The sequence below is a fragment of the Haemaphysalis longicornis genome, unplaced genomic scaffold, assembly GCF_048455015.1.
Source record: "Haemaphysalis longicornis isolate Haplotype H1 unplaced genomic scaffold, Haemaphysalis longicornis Haplotype H1 scaffold_2, whole genome shotgun sequence".
Lineage (NCBI taxonomy): Eukaryota > Metazoa > Arthropoda > Arachnida > Ixodida > Ixodidae > Haemaphysalis > Haemaphysalis longicornis.
The window spans coordinates 166295559-166319198 of record NW_027526295.1 but is presented as its reverse complement, the minus strand read 5'-3'; the positions used below and the strand labels follow the sequence as shown (position 1 = coordinate 166319198).

The 23640-nt window shown below is 47.7% G+C and overlaps 1 protein-coding gene across 2 annotated transcripts in view; it reads right to left on the bottom strand.

The window, feature by feature from the left end:
- The window catches only part of LOC144169442 (polycystin-1-like protein 1), a 433694-nt gene that overhangs the window by 159976 nt on the left and 250078 nt on the right, over positions 1 to 23640 (bottom strand). The window lies entirely within an intron of this gene.

Below are 23640 nucleotides of genomic sequence, written 5' to 3'. Positions count from 1 at the left end.
GTGCTGTTGTTTATTAACTCTAAAGTGAAATAGAAGGAAAAGGTGCAGTGCGGATATTACTGCGCAGAATCGCAGTGTACACCTGGCAGCTGCGCAGAGCGGCGGAGGGGACTGTAGGGAGGAAGAAAAGCTGGAGGAGAAATTCTGTATGGGGGCCGCCGTAGCCGGAATCGTCACTCGCAGGCGGGAGAGCACAGCTCGCACGATGAAGGACGGAACACCTGAGCCGCACAGCGCATGAAGCCCGGCTGCGCGTGACCCCACCTCGCCTACATCGCTGGGTGCATAAACGGGTAAACGGTGATGTGCGCGTGCTTACACGTCAAAGGCGCCGGTCAAAAAGTCGCTCCGAAAGCCCTTCAGGCTGAACGGAAGAACACCGGCTAAAATGTCGCACCAGGAGTCCATCAAGATGGAAACACAAAGCATTAGCTTTCGGGTGCACCTTTGTACATACCCGGCTGTACATTAAATGCAGAGCATTTCAGTAACTCACGATGTCACCCGCGTTGACGTCCGTAGTCGTAGTCCGCACCCCTCCCCCTACACTATATAAAAAAAAATACTATCCGGCGCCTGGTTTCGATCCCTCGACCCTGCGGGCGGAACGCAATGGACATGGTGCTCTACCCACTGCGCCACAAAGCCGACACAGAATGGGAGGCTACTACGCGCCTTATATCCTTGACTCATTCTAACTACGCCAAGAAGCTGCTGATACAACGCATTCACTACCACCAACTCCCCAAACACTAAACGTTAACGCAATACACCCACCCCCTATGCGACGCATTTACTCGAGTCCCCCTCGCGGGGAGATGGGCCCAATTTTTGTTGACATCCACGGACACATTTTTCCCCCAGAACCTAGCCACAGACAGCTTCGCTGCAAAATTAAGGTGGAAGTAGCTTAAAGCTGATACAAATGGCTGTTGTCATACATTGTTAAACGTTGCTACAGTCAAGCATAGCCTAAAATAGGTGATGTTGTTCGACATCGATTTATGGCGAAATCTTCAAGCCAATATAAAATGCGATATAGTATAATTCGACGCAGTACAGTACAATTGAATATTAGTCCGATGGTAAGGTACACCTAGCGGATTCGCTAAGCCACCAGGCGTACAGTGAAACCCAAGCGTGATATATATGGCATAGAAATGTCCATTGGGAACTGATCGTGCATATAAACGACAATGCATGCAAACAAAACTGTGAATTAAAAGAAAGTAGGTGAAGTACAAAAACATAACACTTCTTCGGTACTCATCGTATACATGCATTGGTGAAGCGAAAGCAGACGTTTAAATATACAAAAAAAATCGAAAGAATTTCCCTCACTTTATGAAATAATAACATGAAACTGCTGTGAGGTAGTAGGCGTACCATCAAGGGGGGTATTTCAAATACAAGCAATATAACACCCAGAACCTGAAGAAATGAAGAGAAAGCGCAGGAAAAGAATCGCGTAACAAAATGACAGCGACTTTTCGATACACATACGAAACCATGTTTATGTAGCTTCAGGGTAGCTTCTTCAGGGTACAAAGCCTCCAAAATTTTGTGCAATGAGTGCATTGATGAGAAGTTTTTTTGCATGATTAATGCATGATTTTTTGTATTATTATTATTATTATTATTATTATTATTATTATTATTATTATTATTATTATTTCCAAGGCACTCCGAAGCCTTGGAAATGTGTGTCGGATTACAAAGGAATTCTCTTCTCCAGATCCATTTCTAAAGCTATACAATGCAATAAGTATACCACAGTTAGAATATGCTTCTGTTGCCTGGAACGGCATCTCCAAATCTAGTAGTGAATTAATAGAACGTGTGCAGAAGAAGTTTTTATCCATATTTAAGCACCGTCATCACAATCACAGTTCGGGTCCTGATTCTGACTTACCCATAGTTCCTTCCATTCCTTCGTTGACCTGCAGACGTATGCGTGCAGACCTTACATTTCTTCACAAAATTGTTCATGGTGACCTTTGTTGCGCAGACCTGCTTAACTGTTTAGAGTTTAGTGTTCCACAGAGGCCCACCAGGTCGCATCGCCCTTTCTTGACCGCTGCGCGCAACTCCAATCATTCTCCTGTGCGCAGAATACAGAATTGCTACAACCGCTTCTCTGAACGCCTTGACATCTTTCAAAGCTCCTTTACAATTTACCGTACTGCTTTGTTGAACACAGTATGTTAAACATCTATGATATCTCTGTCGTTCGTTTTTCTTTTTTTTATTGCTGAAATTTGGTTTCTCTGTGGTTCTGTTTAACCAATATAGTTGCCTGTTTTTGAAACTGCTTACTTATCATGGTTGTCTTATCATTTGTCTCTATACTTTGTCATTGTTCTTGTCGTCTTACTGTTAAACTTTGTTCTCTGCTTGTTGTGTATTCATTACAATAAGCTGAGCCACAAAGGCATCTTCTTTTTCTTTTTTACCTGTACCCAGGCTCCGCCTGTGCTTTATTTCTGTAATTTTCGCTACTTCAATTTGTGTGTGTGTTGTCGCTTGTTTGTTTCTTTCAATATGTTTCTTGTATTTTGTTTTCATGTAACTATCCGTGCGCCAGCACCCAGGCCTCTGGCTGTTCCTGGGCACGTAAATAAACATGATTGATTGATTGATTGATTGATTGATTGATTGATTGATTATTATAATTGTTCATGGTGACCTTTCTTGCGCAGACCTGCTTAACTGTTTAGAGTTTAGTGTTCCACAGAGGCCCACCAGGTCGCATCGCCCTTTCTTGACCGCTGCGCGCAACTCCAATCATTCTCCTGTGCGCAGAATACAGAATTGCTACAACCGCTTCTCTGAACGCCTTGACATCTTTCAAAGCTCCTTTACAATTTACCGTACTGCTTTGTTGAACACAGTATGTTAAACATCTATGATATCTCTGTCATTCGTTTTTCTTTTTTTTATTGCTAAAATTTGGTTTCTCTGTGGTTCTGTTTAACCAATATAGTTGCCTGTTTTTGAAACTGTTTACTTATCATGGTTGTCTTATCATTTGTCTCTATACTTTGTCATTGTTCTTGTCGTCTTACTGTTAAACTTTGTTCTCTGCTCGTTGTGTATTCATTACAATAAGCTGAGCCACAAAGGCATCTTCTTTTTCTTTTTTACCTGTACCCAGGCTCCGCCTGTGCTTTATTTCTGTAATTTTCGCTACTTCAATTTGTGTGTGTGTTGTCGCTTGTTTGTTTCTTTCAATATGTTTCTTGTATTTTGCTTTCATGTAACTATCCGTGCGCCAGCACCCAGGCCTCTGGCTGTTCCTGGGCACGTAAATAAACATGATTGATTGATTGATTGATTGATTGATTATTATTATTATTATTATTATTATTATTACGTGTGGCCTGTCGTGTGGCCTTTACGACGGGCAGAGCAACATAGGCATCTTCTTTTTTTATTTTTTACCTGTACCCAGGCTCCGCCTGTGCTTTATTTCTGTCATTTTCACTACTTCAATTTGTGTGTGTCTTGTCGCTTGTTTGTTTCTTGCTATATGTTTCTTGTATTTTGTTTTCATGTAACTACCCGTGCGCCAGCACTCAGGCCTCTGGCTGTTCCTGGGCACGTAAATAAACATGATTGATTGATTGATTGATTGATTGATTGATTATTATTATTCCGCCGCATGATGGCGCCCAGTAAGGACAAGTGCCTCCTCTGCTGCCTCGCTTTCTTCGGCAGGCAGGCGTTTTTTCGATGTTCTGCGTGTAAACGCCGTGCGCACGGTAAGTGCATTGTTCTTCCGGACGAGGAACTGCAGCGTTTGATCTGCGGTGAGCAGCCGTTCGTCTGCAATCTGTGTGTGGCCGCGGCGTCACCCGCTAGGCCTAGCGACCCCGGTGACCAAACCAGCGAAGACGGTGAGCCAGCGAACATCCCGGCCAAACGAGTGGCGTCCCCTGTCGGAGAAAGCTTCAACCCTTCGGCGGACCTACGCGCAGAGGTAGCGGCTTTGAAGAATCTCCTGTCCGAAGCCTGCGACAGCCTCTCCTTTCTTGGGGATGTTGTCACCGAGCTGCGCGAGGAGAACCGGCTTCTGCGACGGGACCAAAAATAAAGCACAGGCTCCGCCTGTGCTTTATTTTTGTAATTTTCGCTACTTCAATATGTGTGTGTCTTGTCGCTTGTTTGTTTCTTGCAATATGTTTCTTGTATTTTGTTTTCATATAACTATCCGTGCGCCAGCACTCAGGCCTCTGGCTGTTCCTGGGCACGTAAATAAACATGATTGATTGATTGATTGATTATTATTATTATTATTATTATTATTATTATTATTATTATTATTATTATTATTATTATTATTATTATTATTATTATTATTATTATTATTATTATTATTATTAAACCAATGCGAGAGTGCCTCTCCATTTCTGCGCGGTCGGCAAGCGGACACGCACAAACATGAGATGCCACTTCCACTGGCTGTTCAAAGCGCCCGATTCAATAACGCGAAGCTGGCAAGCCACTCCTTAGAGGTATTTAAAACGCCGATACAGACTGCCCCCGACATCACCACGTATACATGGGTGCGTCACTGCGGAGCCCCGGCCAGCGAGGGAAGAGTGTGACCAAAGCGAAGCGTCACACGCCGCAAGTTACGCACCAACCGTAGGAAAGCCCGTTTAATAAAGTAAGGTCGGCCATCTTTCTGCCGCGTGTAGTCGGATCGGACCGGTCTTGAGCTCCTTGCGAGTAAGCCCAAGACACGCGAGGAAGCTAAAAAGGCGGCTAAGAGTACTCTATTGAAAAGAGTACTCTACTAGTCTAGAGTACCCTAGAGTACTCTAGAGTACTCTACTACTCTAGAGTACTTTAAAAGTGTACTCTACTGAAAAGAGTACTCTATTTAGAGAAGGCCTACTGCACTTCGAAAGTCGGAATGTTAACGACTCACAAAAACATCACACCACCTCGACGTACTCGTTTGACGAGATTCGGAGAAACCGCGAACGCTTATTCAACCGTTAAATAGGGAAAAAAGAGAAAAAACCTAGTTACTTCGATTTTTCATGTATGATTCGTTTCTCAATTGTTTTATTTTGGCATATTCTTTGTTGCTTTTCTATTGCTCAAAGTGCACGTAACCTTCAGGCTCAGCCAACAACGTAGTCATCTACAAGAATGCCAAACGCTGAACACGCGCTGGTCAACAAGAGTTACGAGGGGTTCGATCCCGGCCGCGGCGCTATTTTTTCTGATGGAGGAGAAAATTTAAAGCGTCCATGTGTCGTCGAGATTTCGGTGCACGTTAAAGGGACCCTGCAACACTCTTTGAACAGTGCAAGTAAACCTGCGCAACGTTTAGATTACACTCCCAGGAATACCTAAGCCAAATATTACACGTGCACGTGAAGCGGTGAGCGCGCAAATCGATGTGAAAGACGCGGAAAAACAAACCGCTCTCTCTTCAGTTGTCCTCATTATGCATGGCCTGAGGGACGTCACATAGGCCATGGCTGCCCGATCGGCTGTCACTGGTCAACTTCGCGGGTAGATTCTCCCATTTCCGTCGTCGTCATCGCTGTGTACGAACCTCTTCTATGCCTGAACCTGTAGGCACAGTTTTGCCGTTTCTTTTGTGTTTTGAGTGCGCGCGGAGTTTGAGTGATGAGCTCAATACTTCCCTTTCAACAGGACCACTCGACTACAAACGTTTATTGCTTCAAAAACGCCCTACCAGCCCGAACGCGCACTTGCGAGCAGGCACCCATGCCTGCTTTTTTGTGGCACCAGACCGGAAATAGGCCCCTCCGCGTTGCGGAGAAAAGCAGAAAACTACCCGGCATGTGATATATCGAAGGCCGCCGAAGAGAACTCCGCGAGCCGCCCCCCTCTCCGGGAGAGAGCGCGCAGCTTTCGTCGCGTTGCCCGCGGTCGAGTTGAGAGGGAACGATTATGCGCGATTTCTCATCGCGTGTAGTTTCGTTAATTGTGAACGGATTTTCATAATTCTTGCGGGAGGAGATTTCTGGGACAATAGACTTTATCCCAAAATACATTACTAGTAGTCGATGGCAAGTGTTGCAGGGTCCCTTTAAAGATACACCGGTGGTCAGTTAATGCGTAGTTCCCCCGTTACGAGGCGCTTTATCACATAGACGTACGTACCTCGGCGCATAATCCTCCCCTCCAACCATCACAACCATCACCACAAACAACAAACACTGAAAAAAAAAGTTATTCTTTTATAGCCTCCCTGCGCACGTGGGGCTCGACTTGAGACGAGGCTCATTTGCAGCATAAACAAGAACATTCATAAACTTACACCCGATATAGGATTGTCGAAAAACACCCGCGAAGCGTCACTCAAGAAAATGTGATGGCAATCACACACACCTCAGCCTGGGTCCAATCGGAAAGATGGTTTCGCGATCGCGCTGAGAGACGTGCAGACAAGCACAAATGTCGGAACACGTACCCTGCGGAAGTCACACTTGACTCGATTTTCCCTTGTCTTTGGCCTCGTCAGCAAAGCGCGCAAACGGCATTACTGGCTGGCCATTTCGGCGGGCGCGTTCTGGAAATATAACCCGGAGTAGACGCCCGAACAAAGCCAGACCCCGGTTTGGAAAAGGAAGGCAAAAAAAAGACGAGGCTTTCGATGATGAGACCACGAGCTCTACGTGCAGCCGGTGCGATAGAACCGCGCTCGGCAATTAATGAGAAGCGGGGAAAGAAAGGCCTTTTGTCTAGCGGGGCCGGAACACCTGCCGCCACCTCTCAATGCAGCTCTTTTGTCCGCTATAATACGCCGCGCGGATGCAACTGTTCCAATTCGCTGCCATAAGCTAGATCCGCTCGACGCGTTCAACGGCGTTGGCAACCGATCCGATTGAGTAACTCGACTGTCATTTTTCTGGGAGTTTTGCGGCCCTTAAAAAGAAGCCGCACGATCTTTCGAAGAACTGATAAACGAAGGAGCCGATTGGCACTCCTTAGCAAGGCCTCTCGGCAACGAACCGGTCGTTGACTCACGAGAGTTAGAGCTCACTGAAGACATCGCGAAGCTTTCGCGTTTGTATTTCGCGCCCTTTCTTTTCCTCGCGCCGTGGTGGTGAAGAAGGTGCGAATCACTCCTCGGTCGTGTGCAGGACACTCGCGTTTGCGTGACCAAGATGAGTTGAAAGGGGTTTTTTTTTTTTTTCGTCTAATCTCTCGACAGCCGTGAGAATTACCTCCGGGTAATTCCCACGGCAGTTTCCATAAAAGCTGGCTGGCCCAAAATTTGCTAAATAATATTACGTCCCCATGTCCCCTAACGTAACATAACCTCACTGAACCTAATGTAGCCTAACCCGACGCGCCATAACCTACCCAAATCCAGCCCAACTGCAACAAGCCTAATCTAACCCAGCCCAACGACACAGAACACAACCTATATTAAACGTAATTCAACCCGTTCTAGAAAACCTGTGCGTCGAACTCTTAGTATAGTAAAAACCAGAACAAAAAAAGTCATCACCAAAATCACCATGACCGAAAAATTTCGAAAGCTAAAAAAAAGGACAACGTAATGCCGGACTCGAACCTCAGCCTTATGGTCTAAAACCAAGTACTATACAACAGCGCTACAGGGGTAGCTGAAAACACGACTTTTTAGGAAATATTTATCCCATAGAATCTCCGGGTAGCGTTCTTAGGCAATGAGAGGCGACTGCCGTGAGAAATTTCTGACGGCAACTCTCACGGTTGCCGTGATAATAGCCACACCTTTTTTTTTACCCGTCTTGGACCGGCGGCTTGCTATCTGGCTTTTTAGGAACGCATATCAAGCGATAAACCGATAATAAAATGCAGCAAATGTGCGTAGACATCGCAAACAATGCAGAGAGCTACAGTTTCGCCTGCAATATCTAAAGAAGCTCCATCTTCGAAAAGAACCCTTAGTGGCAGCCAGGAACCTTTTTTCTGGACTATATATATCATCTGGTTACTTCCTCCCGCCTATTTCTCTGTCGCTATCGGTCTGGCCCCTCTTTTCCCACTGCCTATGCTGATTTACCTGACTGCCTATTTTACTGCCCGGCGGCTCAGCTATCTGACTCGTATCCCTCCCCATCCCTTTCCATTACCACGTGGAGCGACTGGCTTGGCTCTGAAGGGGCAGAACAGCGAAGACTGGTCGCGCAGTGCTACACTATATATACTACACTAAAAACAAAAACAGTGGTTTACTGACGTTTCGACTGGAGGACCAGTCTTCCTCTGAGTAACATACAGATTGTTACTCAGATGAAGACTCGTCTTCCAGTCAAATCGTGAGTCAACCATTTTTTCAATTTATATATATATATATATATATATATATATATATATATATATATATATATATATATATATATATATATATATATATATATATAAATATATATATATATATATATATATATATATATATATATATATATATATATATATATAGAAATAAGGGTAAACAGTCAAGAAAGCCAAGGAAAGCAAAGGGCAAAATGTCGTAGGTCAATTTATTAACTTTCCTTAAACTACCTTTTTCCAAGCACATTTTACAACTATGATGGTCATTACTACACATAAAGTACAGTGATAAACTACAAACAAACTACAATAAACTACAAATAAGGTAGAATAATAGTAATTGTCACAAATTTCTTTATCTCTCTTTTGAGACCAAAACGAGTTGGTAGAGACCATATATCCAGCTCACTTTCCACAAACTTGGCAAGAAACGAACATAGGCTCAACAGAGGACCTTAGATAAGCTTCACAATGTATACTCATGTGGATCGCGACGGCGGTCGAAATTTTAATATGCCGCGAAACTCGCAAAACGCGTTAAGTGAAAAGGGTGTTTCCCGAACTTGTAAAACCTACCGGAATCCCATTGGCTCTTGGTGCGCCCGTATACGTGTTGCTCGACTTTACATCAATAAAACACGGAGGCAGCGCCTAGCACGCGGAAAGGCCAATGGCGGGGCTGTGAACGACGATGCGGAAGCAACAGAATCACCAGCTCCGCACGTCTCTACATGCGTCGAAAGTGAGGCGAAACGAATGCAAAGACAAAAGCGAAAGGAAAATAGAGAAGCTCCTCCGCCCCACCGATCGACGATTCGAAAATAGCTCGAGGTAGAGCGCCGGTCGAACAGGCCGCGCTTTCTTCGCCCTCGAGAAAACCACCGGCGCGATAGGGCACGTAAAAACAGCATAATATCCTCCCTATTTCCCTACCCCCAAAAGCCCGTGCTGTTCCGAGCTGATGCCACGGATTATGCGCGGTTCAGGGCCGGTGGTGTTCGGGACTGCGGAAAGCTCAGGCGCGAGCCTTGAGCGAATTTATTTTCATTTCGCCCACTGTTTTCGCGCCGCCGCCTAGCATTCGCCCCGACTTCGAAAAAGAAGACGACCCGATTCGTCGATTCCCTCTCCCGCATCTTTCTCCGCCGTCAGTCTTTCAAGAGAGTGTTGTTCTTCGCGTCTCGCTTCTTTGCCTTACAATTCCCGTTCCTCAACTGTCTTCTTTGTAGGCAGTAGAGTTTCGGTTCCTTTTTTTCTTTTGCGACTTTCCGTTCCTTTTCACGTTGTCCCTTCTCGCCTGCACGTACGTTGTTTTCACTGTACGCCGCTCCGATAGACGAACCCGGAGCTTTCCCTCATCCTTCTCTCTTTTCAGTACACCGCCGGCGTTATATTTGTTTATCGCCTCCCGACTCCTCCCTTGAATATTTGTTCTAGGTGCATTTATCCAGCCCCGCTTCGACTCACGTCTAGCCACGTTTCCATGCCGGCGCTCTCGTTTCTGCGGTTTGCTTTTTTTTTTTCTTTTTTCGTGCCCCGTCCTCCGTTTCCCAGGCTGGTATTTGGAAGCTACCTCGCGCAAAAGATTCGTGCCCCGTTTGTCTTCAAGTTTTCATTTCGTTTCGTGTATCGCGGGGCCACCAACCGCCCGGAGCGTAAACATATTTTTGCTAAAAGTCAACTGCTGGCGAGCCAACAGTTTATTTACGTCGAACGATTTGATGGGTGCGCAGAAAAAAAAAAAAAAAAAAAAAGAGGAAGACGGCGAGCGAACGCAGGCCCAATTTGGCGAATAGCACCGGGGAATGTATTGAGTACCGGGAAAGGAGGAGAGGTTGGCGTAGGTGTACGTACCGAAAGACGGGCTCATCACCAGTAAAAGACGCAAGTCCTCCGTAGACGATGCGAGCCAGGCGTCCTGCTACGGCCAGATTGAATTTCGCGCCAACGTAGCTTTTTACACGCGGTCTGTGCATGGCACATTTTCCTCGCTGCGAATGAAATTACTGGAAACTGCGCACGAGTGGAATACGCTTGTGTTACCCCCGCTTTTTTTTTCCGCTGATCGGCTCACAATGCAAACGTAACCCAAACGACAAAGGGAACAGTAAGAGCTACGAGCGTCCCAAAATAGTTTTGTAGTGATCGATGTTAAAAATGGGACGAATTGAGGTTGCGGCTCTCAAGGGCGACACGTAGTAGAAAGATAATAGAACACTTCATAAATTTTCACTGAAACGAGTCTCTCGAAGCGAATAAATTGGCAAGAAACGAGCATATGTATTAAGTTGAACAGCGCAGGGACGGGACTGAGTGCAGAGGAGACAAACACGGGCGCTGACTAGTCAACTTCATGCAATGAACCAACTAGCCCACTTACAAACCCTCCTTCGAGCATATGTTTCTCCATTGGTGGCGAGGTAGGCACCGACCGTTAAGTCAAACGAATTCGCGCACAGGGAAGCTGCCGGTCATATACCTATATCCTTCTAGTTAGACTCAGCTTCTCCGCATAACACGCAACCCTTACGCGAAGCAGTGATGCGGACGCGCAAGCCTATAATTCCTAAAATGAGTCACTGTAGGGTTCCTCAATTGTGCTTAATACTTTATGAGATATGTAATTATACGAGACACAAACCATAAATTCGGGCTCGTAAGGTTTTATTGCATTGGGCTTAGAAAGTTTAAACACATACTGTAAAGAATAAGAACGAAAGATTTTTCATTTTGCGCTCGCCGCAGGCCAATAGACGCGCTAACATTTACACTTCGCTCGACCGGTCTCAAAAGAGCTGCGGAGCGGGTTAGGCAGATCTTAGCTGCTTTGGAGCTGCTAAAACCTGCAATGACGTTCTACAATCACATTTACATGCACCGTTGAGAGCGCTTCCTTTATGAACATTGATGCATCCTTTTACGTTGCGTGGGACTACAACGGCAAGACGTACTAGGTCCCTGGCCGTGTTCCAAACGTTCCACTCACGCGATAAAAGCTCGTAGGGCGTACCTAAACGAAACGCAAGGCTTGGCATCGCATAAAGTCTTTCACGGATATGTAAGCGACAAAGCCCACTTTTAGATCTTTATAAGCTTGAGCAGACGAAAGGGGGAAAAAAATCCCCTTTATTCGCTTCAGCATATAAATGGGATGAAAAGCGATGCAATTGCGGGGAACGACGAAACGAGCGCGTGCAAACAGGCAATTACTCTATCCTTACCTATAGGCAATCAGAGAGAAGAAAAGAGGACACTCAACAGACAAGCGTGTATTTCTCAGTAACAGTTTCCCAAGAAAGAGGTACCGCTTTTAAAAAATCGTTATTACGCTCGCACCTGGCTCAGCGCAGGAGCGGGACGATGGGAACTGACGCAATTACCACCGTGTTGCGCAACCCAGCGCGCTAGCTAACAGGCCACCTTGCGTAAAGGATCGATGATCGTCCTTATACGCCGTCGGGAGTCAGCCAAGTGGAACCAACTAAGTCGATGCTGGTTACACGCATGACTCCTCTATTTTTTTTTTTTTTCTCCCAAAGACGTTGAGCAGGGCTTACAAGAATCCAGGCTCGCAACAAGGTGTACTAGTAAGGAAGCCCCAGCGGCGACGACGGGCAATACGCCAAGACGGCTTGCACGCCGTATATCAGCCTTTTTCTCCGGTAGCCAGTTTTCCGAGACTGCTTTAGCACATCTCGTCGTTCACGGCTCGTTGCCGGCGGCGGCGACGGCCAATCCATGTGTTCCTCTTATCGACTTTCGTTCGAATACGGAGATAATGCTCCCTCATCCCCGACTCGCGCTTTGCTGTTCCTGCTTTACACTCCTGCTTTTTTTTTTTTTGTTTTACTTTTCCTTCCCGGCATGCCCCTGGACAAGATGGTCACCCAGCGGCCCCGCAGCAGCAATATATAATCGGCGGTTTCGCTCATTTATCACATTTACACGCGACATTCGTTTCCGGTCGTCCCTTCTTCTGCCCGTTTCTGGGCGCCCGGGCGCCTCTTACGTAAAGAAATCGTTTGTTTAGCGCGCCTTTTACTCTCTCTCTCTCTCTCTCTCTCTCTCTCTCTCTCTCTCTCTCTCTCTCTCTCTCTCTTTTGGTTACTGGAGAGTACAGCGGTCTTTTCGGTACGACAGTACATCTGGGTGTTCGCAGTAGTTACGTCGCCAGAAGAGGTTCAGCTGCCGCCTTCAGCACACTGGGTTTCCACGTAGGAGAAAGCTGAAGGCTGCAAAGTGGCTCAATTTCTGTTTAAACCAACAGAAAGGGAACGTATACGTCTCCTTGTTTTACTAGGAGGTCGTCTTAGGGGTGTATTTTTGTTGTTGTTTTGTGTGTGCGTATTGTGGCTGTTAAAAGCCGCTAGTTAACCCGCTAAGGCATAAAGTTGGGCTAGTTGGTTATCTGACTGCATTTTACTAACGAAAAATAGACGCGGACGAAGAAGAAGTACACAGGACACTCGCTGTGTCCTGTGTACTTCTTCTTCGTCCGCGTCTATTTTTCGCTAGTAAAATGCAGTTAGTTAACCCGCAACCCTGCACTTCGGCACAGCCCATACGTTTGGTCCGTTAAACATCAATATGATTAAAAAGAGAGCAAGTGTTTACTGTGTTTAGAGTATACGCGTGTGCACTGTATATTTTTTCCAGAAGGACATTGAGAAGGCTGAGGGTCCGAACTCATTTTTAGAGATTTTCGAGAAGCACTTACAAAGTAATGATTTTTTCGACAACAACAAGCTGAGATGTGATGTAAACTTTGTGGCCAGCTGCGTCGCAGCGGAATGACGGTGTGCAGGTGTGATGTTCCGCTTTACGATGAACTCTATACAAAAAAGCTCCGTTTTCTTTTTTCAAATAAAATCGGAGCCACCATTTCCTGTGGGAGGCAGGCAGCATCAACAGTCACTTTGCATGCTTTACGATTAATACAACCCCAGGATAAAAAAAAAAAAAAAAGCTCAGTATAGGCAAACACGCCGTTTTTTCTCCGTATTTTTTTCAACCCCGCAACCTTTCAACCTGTGGATACGAACCATATAAACTCCCCAGCCTGCCAGTCGTACTTTAATTCCGCCAAGCAAAAAAAAAAAAAAAAAAAGAAGAAAACCTTTGTGGTAAGTTCGCCTCCTTGTCCAAATTTAAGCATCTCGCCAATGCTCCTGGTCCGTCTACACATACAGTTTGCAACAACAACAACAAAAAATCCTGTCCGCACGGTAAACAATTTGCTGTTCCCGAGGCCTGCGGATCTATGTAGAACCAATAAGGGTGATCGCTGAACAAAACTGTAAAATCAACACAAAACAACATTGCCTGTAACCAAGCGAAAGAAGAAGCCAACGAAGGTGAGCGTCGAGACAAGAGCGCCAAGTACTGCGCCGCCTAGCGTTAGCCAGGCGGTGACACTGTTTAGGTCAACGTCTCAAGGGACTCGACAGTAGGCCTCCGCATTGCGCTTCCCGCCGAACCGCGCCAACCAGGCCTCGGCAGCGCACGACGAGCGTCGGCCGCGAATGCTGCTGAGCGCTTTGGCCGAAAGGAAAGATGGAGGAACTGGAAGAGGAGGAGAAGGAGGGATCCGGAGATTCTTCTCGGCAGAGGAGGCTTTGGGACGTGATCGATGCGCCAGGCAGTAGAGCTCCTGCCAGGGGAAATGACGCCCGGTAATTGATTGCCAAATAACGGCCCCGCCGCCGCCGCCGCGGCGTTTGCGCAACCAACGCCGCGCTACTGCTTGCAAGAAGGCTGAGGCCCACGCGTCGCCGTCTCCATGCGTCTTTCCTCCACGTCTTACTCGTCGTCTCCAGCGCGTGTTCTCCATTTCTATGTACGAAAAAAAGGGGGGTGCGTCTCTCATTTCACCTCCTCCCGCGAGTGTAGGTTTCCTCAAATTCTCTAGCCCCCTGTTTAATTTTCTTTTCTCGTGATTGACGGCATAGGAATCAGGCAAGGCTTGGCTTCAGATGGCTACGGAACGATGAGGCTACACGCTGTGATGAGGCAATGTTGCGGGTTGTGCGGCTGGGGGATGACATTGCGCAGGCATAGAACACGCACTGTGGTTGGCCCGAATTGATTCGTTAAAACTGCGTTTAGGTCGCCTTCCGCAATAACCAAGTTTGGCGGACTAAGTTCAAATTTTTGCTCTCGTGTCCTTCAGTTGCGCAAGAACGGAGATTTTATAGAGTCTTCTTGTTTCAGCGTGACGAACTCTTTATCGTCGGGGAGCATTTCGATGGGAAGACAACTTGTCGAGCTTATTCTTTGAATCGAGGTGGGAAAAATACGCCGGGATAGAACATGAGAGGAAGAGCGCATCGCTTCTTCATTTGCCTGCTGCGCTGAATCATGCACAATGCGTTGCAGGCATTTCGTCTTATACTTGAGTAAACTTTGCCACCTTGAGTCAAGCACTCTCAACACCAGTTAGCCCACTTCCGAAAATTTCATAATTCCTTGCCTTCCCGTGCAGGTCAGAAAGCCAGACTACTGAAACTGGGATGAAGAAGTAATAAATGCTTGGTATTAAAAAAAGAAAAGGACGCAGTCGCGGGATTTAGAAGAGCGGCACCGTGGACGTGGCCCCTAAGCCACCCCCTTAAAAAGAAAGGGGGGAATGAAGGGAAAGCAAGGCTGCCGAGAGTCGCCAACAGGTCACGCGCACGTGGCGTCCGGGTTAAGGCACCGTCGTTCGGGTTAGGCGCCCGCATCGAGTCCTTCCACTCCGAGTGGGAGTGAAGAGGTGGTTTAGCGGTGACGGACCCATGGACTTAGCGCAACGCCGCAAAACTGAAAACTTCTCACACTGATTAGCCATGATTAACGTCGTCTGCACTTCCGGGACTTTGGTGGCATGACGAAGCAGGTCTAATTTTTTGCCCAAAAGATGGCCGCCGCGACCTCGAATCGACCTTGGTCAGTGAGCGCTTAGGCGGAGGCTATGAAGCTGCTGAGTTTTAATCGCTTCCCCTGGCCACGCCGACAGGTTGTCAGGCTTGAATTTTCATACATCATTTGCCGTACCGTGGCCTCCGCGATCGGCTGACGGCGGGATCGTGGAGGCCATGGCCGTACTCAAGAGTTTGCGAAAACCCTCGCACATACTTCCCGTATTGTCTCTCGGACTAAATGCGTTAGCCCTCTCATCACCAAAGCAACAAAATTCCCGTCATCAACAATAGCAGCGCGATTATAATAACGAACATGAATGATATGGGTCCGCACAATAAATGCCCGAGATGAAAACACAGAACAGGCCTCTCAAAAGATTACTCAATGCACGGAAATATGTATGTTGGCTCAATGGGGTTTAGCGCGCCCGTAGTGAAGTATTGTTACCCTGCATCGTTTCAAATAAAGTGTGGCACGACTATAGCGGTAGTTTCTTCATGCGAGCGTCCTGTGTAATACTGCTATGCATTAGCATAACCAGATTGTCCCGGCGTTCCCATCATTCATTAAAAACAAACGAATCGTGATTGTTTGGGCTGAGAATAAACGCATCTCCAACTATGTAATCTTCATTATATTTCCCAATTATTACGCAACACGTCTGGCGGCAGGCCATTATATAATTATGATAGATTTCAGAGCACTGGCCGGATTTGTACGAGAGTTATGGCACTATTTCCCAACCGAATGCACGACTACTGCCGCAGGCAACTCCAGCGCCGTTCCTGAAGAGGCGGCGATTGCAAACGACAAAATGGACCGCGTTTCGCGCTTTACTATCAGCGCTATTCCTTCTGGTCTTGGATATGTGCGCCATGATTCTGGAAAATTTCTCAACCTCAATGAGGTGGTTGAAATGAACGATATGCACATTCCTAATTAAGAAATCTTCCCTCACTGGTAACGTGCGTGTAATTTTTCCCTTAGGCGTTGCTCAACGTTCCTTTTGATATAAAACCCTTGACATGTAGGGACCGCTTCTCCGACGTTTGTGCATGCACAGGACATTTTGGTATGGCTTTTGTATTATTTTCATTTGTAGACAAGGTGGTCACTGTATCACATCTACAAACGTACGGGTACGTATTTAAAAAGCCTGGACAAATCTGCCAGGGCATGCGAAGATCTGCACATTAAGAAAAACTTGCCAGTTCGAGAACTATCATCACCATCATCATCTTCACCAGCCTATATACGCCCACTGCAGGGCAAAGGCCTCTCCCAGTATTCTCCAATTACCCCGGTCTTGTGCCAACTGTGACCAATTTATCCCCGCAAACTTCTTGATCTAATCTGCTAATCTAACTTTCTGCCGCCCCCTGCAACTCTTGCCTTCTCTAGGGATCCACTCTGTTACTCTTAACGACGAACGGTTATCTTTCCTTCGCATTACATGCCCTGCCCACGTCCATTTCTTCTTGTTAATCTCTACTAATATGTCTTTAACACGGGTTTGTTCCCTGACCCACTCCGCTATCTTCTTGTCCCTTAATGTTACACCTATGATTTCCCGCTCCATTTCCCGCTAAATCGTTCTCAATTTAAGTTGAACCTTCTCAGTGAGCCTCCAAGTTTCTGCCCCGTAGGTGAGTACCGGTAAGATGCAGCTGTCATACACTTTCTTCTTCAGCGACAATGGTAGGCTGTTATTCATTATCTGAGAGTGTCTGCCATATGCACCCCACCCCATTCTGATCCTTCTAATTATCTTTGCCTCATGGTTGCGATCTGGGGTCACAACTTGGCCTAAGTAGATATATTCGCTTACCACTTCCACTACCTCGCCCCCTATTCCAAACCGCTGTGCTGCCCCGAGGTTATTGATCATAACTTTAGTTTTCTGCATATTAATTTTCAGGCCCACGGTTCTACTCTGTTCGTCCAGTGCGGAAAGCATGCTTTGCAATTCGTCCCCAGAGCTACTTAGCAAGGCAACGTCATCAGCAAATCTGAGGTTACTGAGGTATTCTCCATTAACCCTTACTCCCACCTGTTCCCAATCCAACGTTTTGAATACTTCTTGTAAACATTCTGTGAATAACATTGGAGAGATTGTATCTCCTTGTCTGATGCCCTTCCTAAGTATTTTACTGCTCTCCTAATGGAGGATGATGGTAGCTGTGGACCCATTGTAGATATCCTCTAGTATTCTTACATAATGCTCATCTACCCCCTGGTTCCGTAATGCCTGAATGATTGCTAGGGTTTCGACCGAGTCAAATGCTTTCTCATAATCTATGAAGGCTATATATAGGGGTTCAGTGTACTCCACGCTCTTCTCTATCAGCTGATTGATCGTGTGAATATGGGCCATTCTTGAATAACCTTTACGGAACCCTGCTTGTTCTTTAGGTTGACTGAAATCTAAGGTTGCAGAAATTCTGTTAGCGATTACCTTGGTAAGTACCTTGTCGACGACTGACAGTAAGCTGATCGGCCTGTAATTTTTCAATTCCTTCATGTCACCTTTCTTATGGATTAGAATGATGTTCGCGTTCTTCCAAGATTCCGGTGGACTTGCGGTGATTAGGCATTGCGTATACAGGTTTGTCAGTTTTTCAAGTACAATTTCTCCGCCATCCTTCAAGGACTATGCTGATGGGCAAATGACAGGCCCGGGACCTACGATGAGAGCTCCACCTGCAAATTAGAAGGCTCGCAAGTTTTCTGAAAGCCGGTGCCGTAGAGTCTGTCGAAACATCTTCGCACCACTTGTGGTTATACGACACAGCTCACATTTCTACTGCTCAAATTAGACAAATTACCGCTTACGTGATTTCCTCTCGTGCAATCCTAATTATCCTATGGCTCGGTCATAATAATACAGGGTGGTAATACGACGTTCTGGACACACCCGAACCGCGCAAATATTTGCCTTCCACAAACCACAATCTTCAATTTAGTGCGTACGGGTTCATATCTCCGCGTTAGCGCTTCGTTTGTCCCTGGTTGTGCCTATAATACAGGCAGCGAGCCGCTCCGTCACGCCAATATTGTACCTTCGTGGGCCATTTGATACCGATGGCCTTCTATAACAAACCATGGGCACACACGTGCACGCGAGCCTGGCGATCCATATACCTCGGATAAGCGGGGCGTGCTCATAAGAGCAGCCAGTTCCTTCCCTGCCACGTGGCTGCAGGAGCGCTGTTGACGCAAGAGGGGGGACGAAGAAGTGAAGGAGAGGGTGGCGGGCGCTGTTGACTCAGCAAAGTCCAATAAGGACCGCACCACACTGATCGGCCCCAAACGCCGGCCACGCGATGGGCGGCAAACGAGCCTCGCTGAGGCCTAGAGGCCAAGCTCCTCCGACCTACGGTATATCTGCCCGGTCGATGGCTCGTTATACACACAAGCCTCGATCTTTGCCCGCTGGGAGCTGCTGTCGGGGACTTGCGGGTACGCGCCGAGAAGGGCGCACGAACGGCAGGGCCGACTCGAAGGGAACCTCCTCCCGCAGGCCGTTCGTGCCCGAGCCAAACGGCCCGTCGGATAGCCCGGGAATTCGGGAAGCGGACGCACGGGTCGATACCAAGCGTTCAAAGCTCCGAGTAAAGCCACAGGTTGCGTACCTACCGCGCCACTCCTGGGTCTGCGACGACGAGCCTTGCCACGGCTGCCCTGACTATGCGGCGCACTCTTGTAATATGTACTCCGCCCCGGGTCAAGTCAGTGGGAGCCTAACTATGACTTCCCGTCTACTTGGTTGTCACGGCAATGGGAACGCCAGCAAAAAGCCAGCCGATGTTTGACGTGGGCTTTGTCGGTGCTAAGTCCATGCGATCATTCAGTCTCGGCGAGGACAGAATTTACCCTTCTTGCCCCTGGGGCCTTTATTGCGGTGACCGGGACTACAGACGGGGATTGCGGCATCTTTTTTTTTATTTTGTCCTTCTGCATCCTTCACATCCTGTTCCGATAGATCACTATCTAGGTTACATATAGGAGCATCGGCCAACGGACGTTTACGTCTGCTTAAATTCGCTTCCCTTACGAATAATATCGCATTAAATTTCTTGCGTCATAATTACGCAAAAGAGAATATCTAGTCTCTGGGAGCAATAAACATTGATTCCTCCTTGCCCCTAACAGCAGTATTGCAAAAATTCAATAGAACAGGGACGCTTCGGGCATCACTTTTGCTGCTAACAGCCATAACCTCCCCACATCCTGATAACGGGTGTGTGAACGTATCCTCTCCGTGTTTAATGTCCCCCATGCCCTCAGCGGCCCCCCTACCCCCCTCTAGCCCACGAAGAGTGAAACGGAACATTAACGACGTTACTTCACTCGAGGTCCCAGAGGACTAAATCAAGCCTCAGAGAAGACGCTCGCCGGCCGTCCTGAGCGACGGTGGGCCATCGGAGGGCCGCTGAAAAGCCATCACGAACGTCCGAGCTCCGGTGTGCGAAGTGCTCCCTTGACGCACCCATAACTTTCTTCCCCGAAACATATCTGCAGACTCGTTCCCTTAGTAGCACTCCCCTAAGCACTGCCTCGGAGAAACTGCCGCCCGAAAAAACTTCGGTTTTCCTCCACTTAACGACGTCTGTCTCCTCTCCCCCCGTTCGGAAGGAAGTGAACTTTGTCCCGATCATTCTCAATTTCACCGCACCAGGCCATCGGCAGCAGTTGGCCTGAGTCCCAGTTCCTAGCAACTTAACACAGCCTCTTACTGTCACTACACTTGGTCAAAGGGAGACGCACAGAGTCTGTATCGGTTCCACTTCACTGTGTTTTCCTTGAGATTTCAAAGTCTGCTTCTGGCTGCAGGCGCACACATTATTGCATACAAAGTCTTCGCGTGGCTGCTTATCGATTGATTGTGGGGTTTAACGCGCCGACGCAACGCAGGCGATGAGGCGCGCCGTAGTGGAGGGCTCCGGATTAATTTCGACCACCTGGGGATCTTTAACGTGCGCCGAAATCTCGTACACACGGGCGTTTTAGCTTTTCGCATCCACCAGAAAAGCGGCCGCCGCGGCCGGGAAACGAACCCGTGACTTCGTGCTCAGCAGCGCAAGCGTGGCTGCTTATCACTCGGGATTTCTTACCGCGGCAGTAGACAAATACGAGCTCGGTGATCGGCGCAGGAAGTGGTAGTAGTACCCAGGAAGGGGTAGCTAGTACTCCTAACAAATGTAGTACCATCGCAACGACTAAGTAATGAACTAACAGGAAGCCAATGATGAGTGTTCAATCTTCCCGCAACTAAAACGAAAAGAAAATCGGAAATTGCGCCAGTTGTTCATTCTCAGCGCCGTGTTTCCCCCTCCATACATTCGTTTCCGGCATTGCCCCTTGCACTCAAAAGTCGTACTATCACCGTACCCTTAGCTAGGATAGCTCCACATTGATAACAACTTAAAAAGAACTCCGAACTGTTAATTCTGTTATTGGCACATTGCCTACCAGTCAGTGCGGCGCGTGTGGGAAGACTTCGGTAAAGTGGAGTTTTCTTCCCCGCCCTGCACTCCCCCTCCGTAGCGAATAGCATCCCTCAGCAAGAGTTGCGGACTTCCCACTACGCGTGCTCTCGCAAGCGACAGCTGCTTTTGGCCTGGGGCGTATTTGTTCAATTTCTTTCCCACATCCACGTCGTAAACGCAGTAAGTCCGTTCTGCCTTTGTCGACTAGGTAGCCGACGAAGCGCTACAGGGTGTTCCGCTCTCCCTGCGGCATTGGCCGGGCCAAGCTCGTTCACAAGGGAGCGCTCCGTTCCTCCCCGTTCGCGGCGCCCGCGGCGAGGGCGATCGCAGCCGCGAATGTCCTCCCTGGCGGTGCCTGTTGTGCGAGGGTCATCCATCACCATGCCTGAGCCGAGAACGTCTTGCTTAGCGCATCGATCACGTACCGCCGGTCAGCCCCGCGCCGGCCTGCACGGGCGCCGATCGTCCCCGCCCTCTTCGCGCGCCTCGCGTACAACGTGGATGCATGACACACGGAGCACTACTGCCCAAGCGCGTCTAGGAGCGAAGATGATTCCTGATGGCTTGGGGAACAATACCGCTGTTGTGGCGTGGGTGCGATTATCAACCCTCTGGGGAATCAGTGCCACAGAAGGGCACCAGCACGAACATTATTCATAAATGTGGCTGTAACTATTATGCAGTTGAAACCACCGAAGCGACTTAAAGCGTGCTACCATGCACTGCTACCGCCCCCTCCACCCCCCCCCCCAACCACCACACACACACACGTGCGCACGCCCGCACACACAAGACGATGTACAGTAGAACCCCGTTGATACGTTCTCGGTTCATACGATTTCCCGGTTAGTCGACTCAATTGTGGACACTAAAAATTCCCCGTAGTACGTTTCTAACCGGACAGTACGTCTTCCTGGATAGTACATTTCTCCCTCGCGTTTTTAAAAAAAAACGTACGAACGAGGTTCTACTGTATTTCGTTTTGCTCCTTATCTTACACCGATATATAGCGTTCCGCACGTCATGATGTTTTAGATGCGACTGCATCTCATTCACTCGCCTTGTCCCTCCATACGGCGTTGTCCGCAACTCCCCCTAAACTATAAAAAAATAACAGTTAGCGGCAACCGGTTTCGATCCCACGACCCTGTGGGCAGAACGCGAGGTACATGGTGCTCTTCCCACTGCGCCACAAAACCGAGACAGAATCAAATGCTACGAACGCGCCTTATATCCTTGACTCATTCAAACTACGTCAAGATGCTACTGATACAACGCCGGATGGGGCAATGATTAACAATTGCAATAAAAGAAAAGAAGCTCCCACTTACAGCAACAATGATGGAGTAAAGGTCGTTGCGACAGCGAAGCCCCAAGCATACCACTTAGAGAGATTGACCAAGATTGGCCAATAAAACATAATAATAATCATAAAACATAATAATCATACGCGTTCCCGACACGTTTCACGCGATTTCAGAATCAATCCAACGGAAACACCAAGTGAACCCCACGATGCGTCGCATCTACACAGGGTTCCCCTCGCGGGGAGGAGGGCGCAATTTTCTTTTTCCTTTCGTGCATTACAGGAAGCAAATAAATAGTTTCGTATAATATACAAGACGCGTGCGTCTACAGCCCATGGACAGCGCACAGGAGAACGCGCGCCAACTGCGCTCATTGAGTTGATTAATCGCGCACAATCCGCCTCTCCCTGATTCCGAGAGTTCCGGCATATATACACCCGGCACCATTCCGTGCGGCAGCGCTCGAGCTCCTCGACGGGTACACGATACAACCAACGCCGTTATTTGCGAAAGTAGAGTACCAAGAAAACACGTCCTCGTATTTCTCACGTTGCAACAAATGATTTGACGCGGACAGGGCGTACGGTTGAATGCCTTGATACATCACATCACCTACATTAGCCGCTTCTATACGCACGCAAAGAAAAATCCTCCTCATGGGGGATTTTAACTGTGTATGTAGTGTGCAGGATCGTTCTAGGCCTGGCGTGCATTATGAGAGAGAGAGAGAGAGAGAGAGAGAGAGAGAGAGAGAGAGAGAGAGAGAGAGAGAGAGAGAGAGAGAGAGAGAGAGAGAGAGAGAGAGAGTAAGCTTTATTTGAAAATAGAGACAAAGGGATGTAGAAAGAGTTATGGGTGAAGTCCTATTTCCAGTACTCCAGTAGCAAAGGCTCCCAACTGGGCTCTCTCTAGCAGCTCACGCTGTGTCGAAAGGTCCGAGCTGGACAGTGCTAAATCCGAGGACTCTCTAGAGGTTTGGTAGGTGTTCTGTTGCCAAATCATAGGCATTTTGAGCGTAGCGTAGCCACCCTGGCTGATCTAGTGCACGAGCATGGTCTTGTTGATGTTGGAGAGAGGAAAGGGAGTTCCGTGCACTTCCCCCCCCTTTAAGTGTAGCTCTAACGCACGCCTGGATCGAAATTTACATTACTGCAGAAGAGGTTTCTGGGATTTCCGACTACAATGTGCGCCTTGACATTTCCGATTGTTACCCCTTAAGGCTTCGATTCTTAGCCTGTACCCAAGTGGGTATGTGCACTGAAGAAAGGAACAACAGCAATTACAACCAACTTTGTCATCCCCCTTGCAACGTGCGCAGTAATGGAGCACGGGGCTGCTACTGTGGGGACCCACGATCAAATCCCATGGAATCTCACATGTGTTTTTATTCAGTTACTGTTTATAGCGGTCGCCATTTTTTTGACCGGGCAACCACAACAACAACGAAGACGAAGACGTCGATTTTTAGCAGAATGGGGCACTTCACGCTTTATCCATCATAATAACTACCGCGGCCTTCTGCGTCACACCTTCCCTAAAACTAGCATTTTAGTTAACACACAAACTAATTTTCCAGAAAATATTTTCAGAGAATTCGGGGAAATTAGATCATTAATATTTCGTAATTAAAC